This window comes from Dendropsophus ebraccatus, chromosome 11 (genome assembly GCF_027789765.1).
Source record: "Dendropsophus ebraccatus isolate aDenEbr1 chromosome 11, aDenEbr1.pat, whole genome shotgun sequence".
Lineage (NCBI taxonomy): Eukaryota > Metazoa > Chordata > Amphibia > Anura > Hylidae > Dendropsophus > Dendropsophus ebraccatus.
The window spans coordinates 55,722,602-55,738,963 of NC_091464.1; the positions used below are offsets into that span (position 1 = coordinate 55,722,602).

General features: G+C 43.3%; 1 protein-coding gene across 1 annotated transcript in view; it reads right to left on the minus strand.

Annotated features, from left to right (window-relative positions):
- SERPINF1 (serpin family F member 1) overlaps nucleotides 1-16,362 on the minus strand; it is a 55,991-nt gene that overhangs the window by 26,039 nt on the left and 13,590 nt on the right. The window lies entirely within an intron of this gene.

The following is a 16,362-nucleotide window of genomic DNA, read 5'->3' on the forward strand; positions in this document are numbered from 1 at the left end:
ACAACTTTCTATGTTACTTAGTTGCTGTATATTCCAAAGTATACATACAGTAACTTTCAGGCCAGGCTTATTGCAGTTTAGCTTCCACATCACAAAAAAAACACAAGATTTTAACCCTTGTCGGCTAGCTCACCGGTTCCTGCTCTCCAAGCGGTGCTCGGAAAAACCCAGATCAACATAACAGAAAATAAAGTCCAGCATCTGAAATGGACTAAAAAAGTCACTACTTTCTTTATTTCAAATGGGATAATACAGAGGAATAGACTAGGAAAGCACTGGTTGACGCGTTTCGGCGTTACTTGCCTTGCTCACGAAAAAAACCCACAAGATTGGTACTCAGCAGTTTGGGAATTGTGGAACCAGGGAGACAAGCAATGAGCGTCCTAGCTTTGAGCCGCCCCAAAATGAAAGAGACTGTCAGGACATGCTGACTAGATCCTCTGGACTCTGAGCTCATTGTATGAATTCTGACATCTACAGTGTCAAGCCCTTCTTCAGAACTACAAGATACCCTGATACGATCACTATACCTCCCGGGTAACCCTTCTGCTTCCTCGTACTGTACCTCCATCTATTGTGGCAGATCGTTCTGAGTTCATTGAGCTACTCAGCTATACTCCAATGTCTGTCTTGCATCTACACCTCACCATCAAGGGTACCCTAGGGCAAACAGTACATATGGTGTACCATGGGGTACAGAAAAACACAGAAAAATGCAACAGCTCACCGCAATGGCAAGATACAGACCCACTACAGACATGAAAATAGTTAAAAGCAGCCCCCCCATATGGTGTCTGGACCATGACCATCCCATAGGTGTCCTGTCCTCTCAATAACATTTGTGGACCAGTGCATATACATCACTTTGCAGAGCAGTGCTATACATATGCAGATTAAAATGGCCTTTAACCTGAGGAAGATGGGCTTTTGTAACAATGCAGTATCCAGAGGCATAACTAGAAATGGCTGGGCGCCCCATAGCTAACTTTTTATTGGGCCCCCCCGACTGACCACAAATCTGTCAAGTGTAGTAACAACTGCAAGTACCCGTAAGGCGTGCTTGCAGTTAAAGTGACATTTGAAGCACCCTGCAAATGATGACAGCTCATGGCAGTCCCTATGTCTGTTATAGTGGTAGTTACACCCCTGGCAGTAGCATTCTCATCCCAGCGTACCGCACTTTATAAGCATTTTATCATGTGACTTTCTATTTCATGGAATAAGAAACATGAGACTGCAGAAAAGTTGGACAATATCAATTTCATAAAAATGGAATTAAGTGATCACACTTTCAGAGCTTGCTCCCCAAGTTTAGAACATTTTGCTCGGTTATACATGGTTAATGTGATATCGGGTAAATTAGTGGGAACTGTTGGCAGCTTTACCGAAGTGAAAAGATATATATTGATCTTATGTTTTCCTGCTGGAAATGAGTAAACAGCCAGAAAACAACAGCACAAACAGATTAAGAATGAAATCTACCCAGTGTTGAATATGAGAATACAAATACTCCATAGACAAAGGCTTGATATAAGATGTAATAAGAACGTGGGCCCTACTAAATAATGGATCTAATCAATAAACGTATTCTTTATGTGCAAAGCTGTAAAGCCACCAGACCCATAAGTTGTAGGCATCGGCTTCTTAAGCGAGTCAGAAAATGAATAGGGGAGACATTTATAGTGGTACAAATAAAGGATGATAATGCAGCAAATGAATAGGTGGGACAATGAGATTACTTTATAAACCAATTGTATGAGCATAGATAAGAAACTGTAACATATCTTATTATAGAAAAATGCCTTCTCCACTTATCAGCCACTTCTCACCCCAGCCCTTATGTACTGATCACTCACTCTCTGCTCACTAGTAAAATACATATGTCTTCAGGGAGGCAGAGATGAGGATACATTACCTTCACACAAAAGAAGGAAGCAGATTTTATTTTACTCTCTCATGCCACTGCTGGATTCATAGATTATAATTCATATCTTATACTTTGCCTCTTTTTAAAGTCCTCCATGCTGCTGCAGCTTCTGAGGGTATGCTATAGAGATATAGGGAAAAAGATCTCTTCAGTGTGTTTAGTACATTAGAGAGATCAGAGCAGACTGTCATGACTTCTGACCAGGCTGAGTTCCAAGAAAACTGACTGGTGCAAATAGAAGTCATATAATGAGGGAGGAGGAATAGATGACATTTTAGAAAATGTTTTATTCAAAGAGTAGTAGATGCTTGAAACAAACTTTCAGCACATAAGTATGCTAAATCCATACATAGAAAAATACCTTATACCTATACCTAGAAAAGAATAAAAAGGAAAACAAAATATAGGGGCAGATTGGATGAACATAGTGTTTCTATGTCTGTCAACAATCTACAATTCTATAGCTTCACCTTGATTAGAGATGAGGGAATCGCTCATCTAAACGAAGCAAAGTGCTTTGTTTGATCTGCGATCTGCTCATCAAGCCGTTGGCCTTTCAGTGCTGTTCCACTCCCTGACGCTCCACCCTGGGTGCCAGGGAAAAGCTGGATCCAATCCTGGGAAACTAGAAGAAGTTTCCCAGGATTGGATCCAGTTTTTCCTGGCATCCTGGGAGGAGCGTAGAGCAGAGCAGCACTGAAAGGCCGGCGGTTTGATGAGCAGATCGCAGATCAAACAAAGCACTTTGCTTTGTTTAGATGAGCGACTTGCTAGGTAATTTTTTTACATCTTCTGTTGATTTAAATAGTGGCTCTTATCTTAAATAGCTTTATTTTATAGCCTATGTCATTTCTAACATATTTGTATACTTCTTCCAAAAATTACTCAAAAAGCCTTAAAGGCGTGGTCCACTAGGTGTCTCACTTCCCTTAAATGTTCTCTCTATTGTCTGTGATGAATCCTAGGGCTGGGCGATATTGGCCTAAATCAATATCGCGGTTTATCGCATATGTAGCTGCGGTAACGATAATTGGATGATAACTATGACACGCCCCTTTGTAAGCCACACCCCTTTTACAAGCCACACCCACTCGGCCGTGCCAAACTGGGGATAGTTTGTTTCAATAAAGTTAAAAAAAGTACAGTAACTCATTGAGCAGCAACCCAAGGCTAGGTACACACTACAGGACATGTATATACAGGTATACAGCTATGTGCACACTACAGGACGTGTATATACAGGTATACAGCTATGTGCACACTACAGGACGTGTATATACAGGTATACAGCTATGTGCACACTACAGGATGTGTATATACAGGTATATAGCTATGTACTATAGGTACCCAGAGTATATATGATGGGTATATAGTATATACAGGTGACAGTACAGGGACGTACATTATAGGGGGCTGTAGATGGCACTGCACTGACACGCTGTAAAGATATCGATCTATCGTTCGTGACAGACGCACATCCAAGGTTGAAGTAGAGGGTGCTGAACACAGAAAGGCCTTTGGCAGGGGATTCCAAAATACAAAGCAGCAAGAGTCCGCAGCACACCAGCATATAGTGAAGAGATAAGCATGCTTGAAAATGATTCTGGAGTGAATTGAAACGTCGTATCCTGCACCTTATTTGATGGAATGAACCACTCTTCACTACATGCTGGTGTGCTGCGGACTCTTGCTGCTTTATCTATATCTATCTATCTCCTATCTATCTATCTATCTCCTATCTATCTATCTCCTATCTATCTATCTATCTATCTATCTATCTATCTATCTATCTATCTATCTATCTCCTATCTATCTCCTATCTATCTATCTATCTATCTCTCTCCTATCTATCTCTCTATCTATCTATCTATCTATCTATCTATCTCCTATCTATCTATCTATCTATCTATCTATCTATCCTATCTATCTACACAGGGGGGCCGGCAGGGGTGGATGGGTACACAGGGGAGCGGGCAGGGGTGGATGGGTACACAGGGGAGCGGGCAGGGATGTATGGGTACACAGGGGAGTGGGCAGGGGTGTATGGGTACACAGGGGGGCGGGCAGGGGTGGCTGGGTACACAGGGGAGCGGGCAGGGGTGGCTAGGTACACAGGGGGGCGGGCAGGGGTGGCTGGGTACACAGGGGAGCGGGCAGGGGTGGCTGGGTACACAGGGGAGCGGGCAGGGGTGGCTGGGTACACAGGGGAGCGGGCAGGGGTGTATGGGTACACAGGGGGGCGGGCAGGGGTGGCTGGGTACACAGGGGAGCGGGCAGGGGTGGCTGGGTACACAGGGGGGCGGGCAGGGGTGGCTGGGTACACAGGGGGGCGGGCAGGGGTGGCTGGGTACACAGGGGGGCGGGCAGGGGTGGATGGGTACACAGGGAGCTGCATGCATATGCTCCTCCACCTTGAGATCTGACCGGCGTCCCTGCACACACATGACATTAATGTGCAGCGCTCACCGGGAGGAGGGGGGGGGACCGGCACCAGTCCTGTCCGAGCGCCCTTCTCCTCCGGCCGGCGAGCGCTGCACATGTTAATGTCCTGTGTGTGCAGGGACGCCGGACAGGACAGGATCACTCAGGAACATTCTCCCCTGGACCCTGCTGCTCCTCCACTTCCCGCGCGCACACCGGCGTCCCTGCACACACAGGACATTAACGTGCAGCGCTCGCCGGCCGGAGGAGAAGGGCGCTCGGACAGGACTGGTGCCGCTCCCCCAACTCCCCCTCCCGGCGAGCGCTGCACGTTAATGTCCTGTGTGTGCAGGGACGCCGGATGGGACAGGGGGAGGGCGGGCGCTCAGACTGGACGGGTGCCGGGGGCGGGCATTCTCACCTGGGCCCTGCTGCTCCTCCACCTCCCGCTCTGATTCCGGCGTCCCTGCACATAACGTGCAGCGCTCACGCCGGGCCGCGACTGCGTGCAGAAGCTCTCTGGGAAACACAAAATTACCGCAGATACCGTCCTGGCTAAGTTGAGGTCGGTTAACCGACGCCAGTGACGGTATTGGTATTTTTGCGGTATACCGCCCAGCCCTAATGAATCCTACACATTACAGCCTCCTCCAAAGTGTCTACACTATGCCTGTAAGGGAAATCAAGGGTTTCCTCTTAAAATAGTGTTCTTCTATCTCACTCTCTTTCCTCCTTTTAGTCATCATTATCAGAAGTTCATTGCTTACACCAGGGCTGCTTTTGTAATGCTCTGATTGGGTCGTAAGGTTTCCCAGCGACCTGATCAGATATTGTGGAAATGCTCTGCAGTTAACCCTGGCACCCCAAAAGGACCTTAGAGCTGTCTTTGCAGTTAGCCTGCTGCTAGGGCGCAGTAAGTGTAGCCATGTACTAGAGTTAAAGTGTCACTATTGTTATAACTTTCAAAATCTAAATCAACAGTATATGTGATATAAAGCAAATTTGCAATTTACATTCATTTTTTTGTTACTATGCTGTAAAAGAAAGCTAAACTTACCAGAAATCCAGGTCCAGTCTCCTGAAGGCAGATTTTCAGTCTTAGGGTGAAAATAAATAAATAAATAAAGTCTGGCCAGTGCAGAGAGTCATGGCTCAATGTGTCCATCAATCACATGACTGCCTTCTCTCTGTGAACGCTCAGATGGCCTGGGAAACACTGGACTTCCTGTGTTTAGACTCTTAGGAAAAAAAGAGAACACAGGAAGTGCCGTGTTTTCCATAATAACTAAAAAAAAATGTATATTGCAAATTTACTTTATATCACATCTACTGTTGATTTAGAGTTTGAAAGTTAATAAAGTTTAATACTCAATCTCTAAAAGGGCCTTAAACATAACAAACAAGATTCTCTGTAAAAGGAAGAGAGTGCATCTGTAGAAGGCTGTTTTGGGTTTCTTGCCCCTCATCAGTTCAGGTTTCTGGCTGTCTGACTGAGAGGCCTTTGACATGAATCCAAGTGAGTAAAGTGTCTCTAGAAAAAAAAATTCTCAGGGACTATTCCTGGCATATGAAACTCCCCACAGCAGCTTGGCAGCCTCCCCAAGAAGACTTATTACTTCCTTAGACCCACATGAAAGACCTCTCACCCAGACAATCCCTATCCTGGACTACAGTAATGAGAGGGTAAGAAGCCTGAAACTGCCTTTTGTTAAGGGGATTTTGGTTTGGTTGATAATCCCCAGTCATGTAGGATGTAGGCATGACAGATAGCTACTTTGCATATCTTTTTCCCAGAGAGCATTGCCAGGTCTATGCCTAGACCAGCCTAGCAGTCTCCCCAAGAAGACACATTTCTCCTTCTTACCTAGAAAAAAAAATCTGAACACTGTATGATAGTTTCTTTTTTTATATCATATTTATATGGTACATTATTGAACCACAGGTCTTCACATTATATAGTGATTTAAATGCCATAATTGTATTTAAATTATCAGATCTAACATTCTGTCTTTGCACATGTCCAAAACATCTGTCATATATGAGCAGGCTGAGACGTCCATCTGCCACTACAATACAGTGACTAGCTGGCTGAGCATTATGGAAGAACTAGTTCAGCTGGCATATGACCGGTTATCCAAATTCTGGTCTAAATATGCAGCACTGTGTTGTTCAAACATGTCTGTAGAAGTGCTGACTCTATAATTTTTTCTGTAACAAATGACGGATCACTCATGCTTTAGAACAAAGATATAGAACATTTTGTAAAAGCAAAAAAGAGAAGAGGGGAAAACATATTCTGAATAGTATAAACTTTCCATTGCACTAGGCTGTAAGGTCATGGTCTGAGTGTTCCCCTTTAATTGGAAACACTTTTTAAATTTTTTTTTCAAGAGCTGATACTGAAAGCATGGCAGTATCAATCAACAGAATGAGTACAGTAACAACATACTAGGTAGCACTATAACTTGAAAGTCATAGAACTGACTGTAACAAAATATGTCAGTCACAAAAGAGCACTTTAGTGTTATTGTTACTTTGCGGTCACCTAACTGCTGCAGATCAATTGAACAGAACAGCAGTCACTACTCAGCATAGGGTTGTGACTAGAGATGAGCAAACCGGGTTCGGGTTTGAGTAGATCCGAACCCGAACGTTCGGCATTTGATTATCGGTGGCTGCTGAACTTGGATAAAGCTCTAAGGTTGTCTGGAAAACATGAATACAGCCAATGACTATATCCATGATTTCCACATAGCCTTAGGGCTTTATCCAACTTCAGCAGCCACCGCTAATCAAATGCAGAAAGTTCGAGTTCGGATTGACTCAAGCGTGCTCGAGGTTCTCTCATCTCTAGTTGTGACCCAACAACTACTCCTACTTACTCCTCCCTACCCTGACTCCAGGTGCAGTCAAGCCTTAGGCTGCATTCACATGTTCAGTGTTTTTCCTGGTTCATGATTGTGGTCTGCTAGCTACCTTAGTAATCCGTGCAAAACCAGGTGATATTGGCCATTAGGGGCAATAATCGTCCCGTGTAATAGAAGGCAACGATCAGCCGACATGAACGATGTCGGCTGATTGTTGCAGTCGTTTGTCTTTCAACATGTTGAAAGACAAACGACGACTCGTATAGCAACGATCTGCTGCCGTCGCTCGGTGGAATAGGAGCAGCGGCAGCAGAGTGCTGCTATCTGCTATGGGCTGTCCAGACGATCTAGCTATCACCCGGGCAGCCCCAACTCCCAACTCCCCCCCCCCCCCCCCTGGCTTTCACCCGCTCGCTGCTGCCACGTGTAACAGTGCCAGCAGCGAGCGGGGGATAAGAAGCAACCGAGCCCTGACAGCGCTTGTTTGCTCCTCATAGTGGCACCGTGGTATAGGGGCTTTAGAACAGCCATTTATGCACCCAAGCCCTTGCAAACTTTCCACCTGAATGGGAAACAGCGAGGAGAGAAAAAGTAAGCCCAGGATAGGCCATCTGTGTTACTGCAGGTTGAAAGACTGTGTGAAATGCATAGATTGGAGTTCATTGCACTTATTAGCTTGGTGATCCACCTTCAGCCCCCTTACCTGTGATTGACAGCCATTGTCTTAAAAAACCAAATGCAATGAATAGAAATCAGCCAGCACAAAATCCAAATGCTTTACTGAAAACTCTATAAAATCTTCATCAGAAACTGTATAAATACATCTCAATGTAAATAGGATACGAAAGAAATAAGAAAAACGTCACGTTTTGCTTTATAGGAAGCCACCCTTGAGAACGGACAAGCACGTGCAAACCACGTCGATTTTATAGCATTTTCTTGTAACCTTTATACAGTGCAACATGTCTTCTCCAGCTTCCTTTGAAATTTTTATAGAATTTTTAATAAAGCGTATAGATATTATAGAAGAGTGCTTGCCATCTGATTTCTATTGATTGTACCTTGCTAACTTTTGCTGTGCACCTTGCAGTCACCAGGCGAGTATGCTCTTTGTCTTTGTCTTAAAAGTCTGTTTTCCAGATTTTTATTTTATAGTTTTAATTCCTGAAAATGAGCTTAAGAAATGAGCTAAACATTTTTTTTGCCTAGAGTAGTGGCAATACATGAACATTCTACATGTGTACAGAATAAAGGGAACATTGGTAAATGGAGCAGGGGATGGAGGTTGTGTGCATTCACAATGGAGGGGGGTGGAGGTTGTCATACAGTTTGCATTCACAGGCTGAAATTATGTAGAGAAAATCTACGCCGCTTGTTCCAACCACGTTGATTACTCGGAGGTAAACTGCTGTGTATATTGGAATAACAGACAAGAAAAGACATTTTAAGTGATCAAATAGAGTCACAGACAGGTCACATTTATGCAGGAATGCAGAAACCACTAGAGGCGGAAGAAACTTTCATCCCTGTTACAGCTTCGTTTCTAAATCATCTACTTGTTGCAGCTGAAATGATTCTTGTACTAGAATAAATGGAGATAATTCAACTCTTCATAAAAGTGATACATTTATTAACAAGTTAGATGCCAGTATGTTACCAAGTCCAAAAGACCCATCAATAGAAATAGAAGGCATGCAGCGGTCTCCTGCTGTCTGCTTGTCTAAAGGCCCTATTACATGGGCCAAAACATGGCCTGGTTAACAAGCAACGATCAACAACATTGATGAGTAGTTGTCAGATGCAATGACAGGAGCGCACATTATGCGTTTCTGTCATCTCTGCTGCCGAGCAGCGCGGAATGTGAGGGGGTTGTGATCCATGCAGCAATCCGCACTAGGACATGTCATATTTTTTCGGATCTATGTAGTGTTATCACTAATTATACTGGTTTTAGCATGTCTGGATCTTGTACTTGAGCTCAAGCCCCATCCCCTCAGTGATGTCACCACCAGCCTCTACATCATCTCCCTGTCGTATACATATATATTTTTATTAGGTCATTTAGGGAACAATGAGGTGTGTTTATAGCATACTGGCCTGTGCTGCACAGTGCCACAGGAAATGGGAGTGCATGTTGCCTGGGTGGAGAGGCAGTCTGCTGCGTTATGCAATGTTCTGTAGCAGCTCTGGGTGGGTGACTGACAGAAGTGCTGTGGTAAGGGAGCAGGCAGGGTGGGAGTACTGTCTCCAGTTTGGGTGATTTTTTTTTAAAACTTTCCATTGAATTTAAAAAGTTCAATTGAAATAAATGGAAACCACACCTAACTAATCAGACAAAAATAGTGCGGTCTCTGTTTTTCTAATGCTGAAAAATCCTTTTAACTAGGAAGTACAATAATCAAGATGCACAGGCCCACAAAACCAAATAAAATGTTGCTGACTTTATAACAGACAGACAGGTAAGCAATGATACATTCTTCTAAAGATTTTTTTTTTTGTTACCTGATGTCAGAGTACCACTGAATCTGTGACCCCTGACTGCCTACTGAGCTGGTGGCACCGCTGGGTGGATATCAGTGAAAGCATTTAAGACATACCTTTGTTGCCCATGTGTGTGTTTTTATTTTCATTAAAAAATAAAAAAAAACTTTTTTTTTTTTTTATGTGGATAGTGTCAAAGAGGTGTAGCCTATTGTTCCCTGGGCCCTTGCACGGCTACACTTCACTGTAGTGCATACACAGTGTACATCACTGATTGAGCAGAGGACAGGCATACAGCACAGTGAGGGGTAGCAATGCTAGGGCCCAGAGGACAATAGGCTCAACCTCTTTGACACTATTTACAACCCAAATAAAGTTCTTTTTAATGAAAATAAAAACACAGACAAAGGCAACAAAGGTATATTTTACATGCCTATATTGAAATCTATTCACGTGTGCCATCAGCTGAGTACATGATCAGGGGGTCACCGATTCACTTTAATTTGACTGACCTAGTTCAATTTTTTTCCCCTTTCCCCAGAACCCCACTCAAAATATAGTGTAAAGATGAGCGAACCGGGTTCGGGTTCGAGTCAATCCGAACCCGAACGTTCGGCATTTCATGAGCGGTGGCTGCTGAAGTTGGATAAAGCTCTAAGGTTGTCTGGAAAACATGGATGCAGCCAATGACTATATCCATCTTTTCCACATAGCCTCAGGGCTTTATCCAACTTCAGCAGCCACCGCTAATCAAATGCCGAAAGTTCTGGTTCGGATGGACTCGAGCATGCTCTAGGTTCGCTCATCTCTAAGTGTAAACCAAAAAGTGTCCATAAGGGTTATATTATTATATTTTCCAGGTATGCCTATGTTTCTGAACGCCGACAGTAATGCATATTATCACCCTTTTTTTACCTCTGTTACGGCACAGTTTATAGAGCAGATGGGCTAAATCTATAAAGGAACGTGTGGATGTGAGTGATCCCATTAGTACAAAATGCTCTTAAACAGTATATGTTAGTTCCTGACTTGTTAGCTAATTCTACAGGACATTTGTTGTCTCCAGGGAAATGAGAACAGCAGTGACCCATGGATATCCTTCATGGTCTGCTTCTTCCCTGTGAAATCAACATATTTATGTTTATCATGGGCCTGACATCAAATAGCTTCACAGCCATGAATTACACATCATAGTCTCTTGCAATTTTCTAATCCAAAGTAGATGGATTGCATTGACACATTTTTGTGAAATATGTGCAGAGGAACTAGCCATAAGACTGTATTGTTCCTCTGTTACCATTAATTGTGGAACCTTTCAACATGTGTTACACATCGTTCCTTGTTCCACCTCCATGATCATAGCCAGCCACTGTATCAGGTTGCTATGCAGCTTGCTTGATTCTTCTTTCTACCCAATACCTGGTAGCAGCTCAGTGGTTTCAAGTCATGATTCATTTCCTCTGCATCAGGTTGGTAGGCTGACCAGAACCTATGCATGACATCAGACCAGGTGGGCTTTTTGAAGCAAGTGTCTAAATATGGGGAATATTTAGTCTTTTTGCTCTGTCTTTCTGGTAATTGTAGCTTTAGGCCATGTGCACACTATGAATAACACCGGTCGTTCTATGACCCGGCCGGATCACAGAACTGCTGGTACTGCAGTGCTGGCCGGATGATCTTCATTTATGCTGAATTCAGGTACGGGCGCACCAGTGTGCACCCACATCCGAATTCACAGCTGTACACAATGGAGCATTCTCTGCAGAGGTTTTCTGCGGCCACTTTTCAATGAATAGCAGCCACAGAAAACTGACATGTCAGTTTCTCGTGTGGCCGGATGGAATTCCCATACTATGTGTATACGCTGCAGCCGGCATTCCATTCATTCACAGACAACGTATGGTTTGTATAAGTTACGGCTGTGATTTATACAAACCATACATTGTGTGAACATAGCCTTAAAGAGTACATGTGTGGTATCCCACCACGGGTTTTGCTATTGGTTACACCCTTCGAAAACGGCTGTACTTATTGTGTGAAGGTGGTGATGAAGTTAGTGCTAGAATTTCTCCACTAGATGTCACTATTATAGATGTGTGTATTCGGTTATACACATGAAGTGAAGTGTATGAAGGGTTATTATTTGTTTGTATGTCACATGGATCTGTGAACCTATGGGAATCTGTTCTTCTCTCCTATCATCTCTCTCTTTACTTCTTCTATTGCACTCTTCACCCACTCACAGCACACTTTAGATACGCTGAGGAAGGAAGTCACATGGGTGGAGGAAGTGTATGAGTCTTTCGTGTTGGACATTGTAGAGGAAGGATGCAAGCTAGACATCTCTATAGTAGTCCTCTTTGGGCCCTGGCCTTCTGCCAGGTCCCCTACTCTAGTCAGTCTTAGTCAGAACCCTGTATAGGTAGGAAGCAAGATACAGCTAACAGTTTCTACTCAGTAACGCTACACAACACCATGCAGTATTAAACTCCTACAGCAGAGGACAAGTCAGAGACAACCTCGACCCACGCCGTAGACTATGAGAGTCACAGAGCAGAACAGTATCCACAGACAGCAGTAAGCAATGAACCAATCCAGATAGAGCAAAGTTGCTAAGGCCTGGGAACTGTATCTTGCAGTGTGGTTGTCAGCAGGGAACCCTCAGCATTCCGCTCATCCCAGGTAACAAGGTCACCCTGTGTCACCCTCTAGGATGGGTCCCCCAAATCTAGTAGGCATAAGGTTGTGTAAAGACCCAAAGGTCAATACACGGGCACAGGTATTCTCTTCTTCTAAGTATTCTTCTACCTCATCCTCTAACATCCCAGCAGAGCACAGTACTACTTGGTTTGAGACTCTCACGACATCCTCCTCTCTGCTACTCTGATTCTTTGTATCTCAACACGCTCCACTACATTCCTATCGCGGATCTGGTTGCTAAATTGTCAAGTGTTCGTCTACAAGTATTATGTGTATTATCAAGTGCTTTCTCAAGAGAAACATATACTGTCAAAGCAAAGCTGTATAACTTGCTGCACACAAGTACATCTCAAGTAAAACCAAACTTATTTATGCTAGAGAGACTTGTGATTCTTCACACCACGCCGACACAGTATACACCGCAACCTTTGGATCCCCTTTCTGTGGGTGGCAGTTCCGGGAGGGTCACTACATCACTCTAGCCATCCGTGACTACACTAACCTAAGGGACCCAGTAGCAGCCCGGCAGGACACTGGCCACAGGAGAAAAAGGTACAACTGGCCTTCTAAAATAAAAGCAGGCGTGCAAGCACACCTGTGTGCCCACCTGGCACTGGCGTAATGGGATAACATCTCATGGTCCGGTTGTATCTCGGCCAAACATCACTAGAGTGGCGTCACACAGTACCATCTAGCAAGTGACCGGCCAATCCTCCGACACAACATCACTGAGGGCTCACACCACATATGGTGCTAGAAAAAACTTTTTATATCTCACAGAGACATTTTAAATGATTTTATTGGTCAGGGTCTGAGTGTTCAGACGCTGATCGATTAGTAGAATGAGCAGGGAGACAATTGAGCTGCTGTGCGCTCCTTTCCTCAATCTGTGTCTGCCACCTAGATGGACCTCATTGACTTACATTAGAAGTCTGTGTAGGTCAAGTGACCCAGAGCTGGACTTCTCCCAGCTCGTTCTCCTGAATGGTCTCGTTCTGAACACCTAGACCCCAACCGATCAAAACTTTCGATATGTCTCTCAGGGAACACCATGGGGGAGATTCCTAAAGGCTGTGTCCTGAGCATATGCCTCAAATCAGGCGCAAATTCTTACCTACTCTGTGGAGTACGCCTGTTGTAAACCCCACTCGTCCAATGGGTGGGAAAGGGGGTGCGGCAAGGAGCTGTAGATTTTTGCGCAACCTCTTAGTAAATCCAGCCGAAAAAAAGGGGGCAGGGCTTTATCTATGAGTGCGCCAGGATATTACCTGTCATCTTATCTCTATTGGGCAAAGTGTACATCATTTCCTGTTGTATTTGCCATTAAATCAGTGTATCTATATTATTGAAGACAAGACCATCTCGGAGTGCCACATGGTCCTACACTATTCTTATCATAAATCCGTTACTGAACTTCATTATAAACTGTTTTGTTTTTGTTTGTTTTTTGCATTGGAAAAAAAATCAATATTAATTATCCTGAGAAACCTGGGCACATGAATTAATGATGAAAACGGAAGCCGCTATACAGAAAATAAGAGACAGTTCTTGGGGGAAATCACTGAAATTGAGATTGCCCTTTCAGAAATAGGGACACTTGGTAACTATGACCTTGTTAGACTCAAGAGGAATAGCTATTTATTATACATTATCTAATCTAACGTACTGCTTACATAATGGACGCCAAACATCAATCCCTTACTGTGCTTAATTCCACTTTATGCCAATAAAAATCCAGTTGTCATACAGCAATATAAAAGGACAATTCACATCATAAAAGATGCATAAGAAATGTGCCAAAAAAATGCATTTCGGATCCTATTAGATTGTTATAGCAGTAATAGGATCCAAAACGCGTCAGTGTTTCTGCGTCTTTTATGATGCTAATTTAATGCATGTACTACAATTGGATTGTTAATGGACTTTAGGGAAAGTGACTCAAGCTCCTATATAATTACCATTGGAGGATGGCCGTGAGCTGGAAATCTTTTTTTGCAATCCAGCCCTTAGCACTGTTAGTACTTTATTTTTATTTTTTTTAGGTAGAGAAATTACAATGTAAATAGATCCCAGACTCCTTATCACTAAGGCTCTTTACCAGATAGCAATAACTTCCCTTGTCCCAGTGGTGGTTTTGTTGCTTGTAGTTAATAATCATCATAGGCTTGCTGAAATTAAATTAGATATTCTGTGGATTGGCTTCCTGCTGGGCTTGTGTTCATTAACAGCAGCCTATCGGAACAGGCAGAGCCGCAACATAAATTCTGTGATGAGATTTCAGACTACCTCATATGCTCCCATTAGACAATGCAGTCCAACTGAACGCAATGATCTCTGTCCCCATTGAAGCAAAGCTGAAAGCAGCCAACTATGGTGGAAATAAAAGTTCGACTTATGAGAGATGTGAATTGTGAGAGGCGGGGAAGTGTGTAGAATGGGGTTTGGTTTTTTCCTTTTGTAATGTAAAAGGAGCACAATGAGCTTCATAAGGATCTGTGCCACTTCTCCTGGCCTTCGGTCTTAGTGCCTCTCAAGTAGAGGAGCAAGCCAACACTTTAATGGCCAAGTCCAGGTCTAATTCTCCACACATGCAGGTCACTAACATATCCTCCTAACACTCTCTTTTTGGAACCTTGGCACTAAGAGCTCTGTCTTTTAGTTGTGTAAGGCTTAGTATGGTGATGCAGTGCATTGAGGAACAAGGTGTCTATACCAGTACCTCTTTCTGTAGTATATAGACCAGAAGTTTTACATTCCCATTGCCAACCAATGCAATCCAACATGGCAGCACCACTGGGCACCACCATTTTTCACCACATTCATTAAAACATAACACATATACTATACAAAATGAGAGCAATAAATTACTAAGCAGTCTCTCTAATGCAAAATGTCTGTTTAAAAGAACTCCATCAGAAGGTTTATACTACCCTATTTAAGGGAAGCATGAACTATTGACAGAAGGGCTGAACAAAATGATGTATCACATGACATTGTTCTGTGAAGCGTTCTCCATTATGTGCTCAGTAGTTCTTGATATTCATGAGCACCAGCTCCCGCTGCCCACTGGCGGCTGATTGGCAGTTGTCTATTTATGCTGTGTATATATATATATATATATAATATATACTGTGTATAGACAGAGCTGTCAATCAGCAGCTGAAGGGGGAAGAGGATGGAGCGGCACAAATCCCATATTAGAAGAACAGCTGAACAGAATGATGTAAGTAATACATTGTTCTGTTCAGAATTTCTGTCACTAGTTTATGCTGTCATCATTTAAGGCAGCGTAAACCTAGAGACAGGTTCCCTTTAAAGTTACAGGGAACTCTTCACAAAGCCACAGCACTTCAAGGTAAAGTATGATTCATCCCCCTTTCAAGTGGGCGGTTGACTCTCGCAGGGGTACTTGACTAATACAAGTGTTGAAATGTCACACTGTTCTGTGTACCATAGAGGGGAAAAAGATGTAACGTTGACAGTCAAGCCTATCTTTGCACGATGTTGCTGACTACTTGCCATGTTCCGATATCAGCATTGTGAAACTCTATACAACATTTGGGCTTAGAAAAATATAGGCGCAGTAAGCCATTCTGTAAGGAAGAGTTATTCTTAGCTATAAAGTTTTCAGCTAAGAAATAGTAAATGTTACAACACAAATAAAACATTTAATATATGCAATCTTGTAGAATTCCTTGGGGCCTACTGACAACCTATCTCCGTGTGCCTAACAGCAGGTGTGGAGATTTGCGAGTGTGCGGCACAATCTGTGTGTCTCTTCAGAATAGGCTGGTTATGAAAAAAAATATATATAAAAACAATTCACGCTGGGAAGTCATCATCAAACAACAGTCACCTTGTGTTTTGCATCATATTGAGTTTACATGCTGCTCACATAGCTCCTAATCATATATTCAAGACCTATGCAAATTCTTTTTTATCAGTGGGGCTCATTAAAAACAGTGA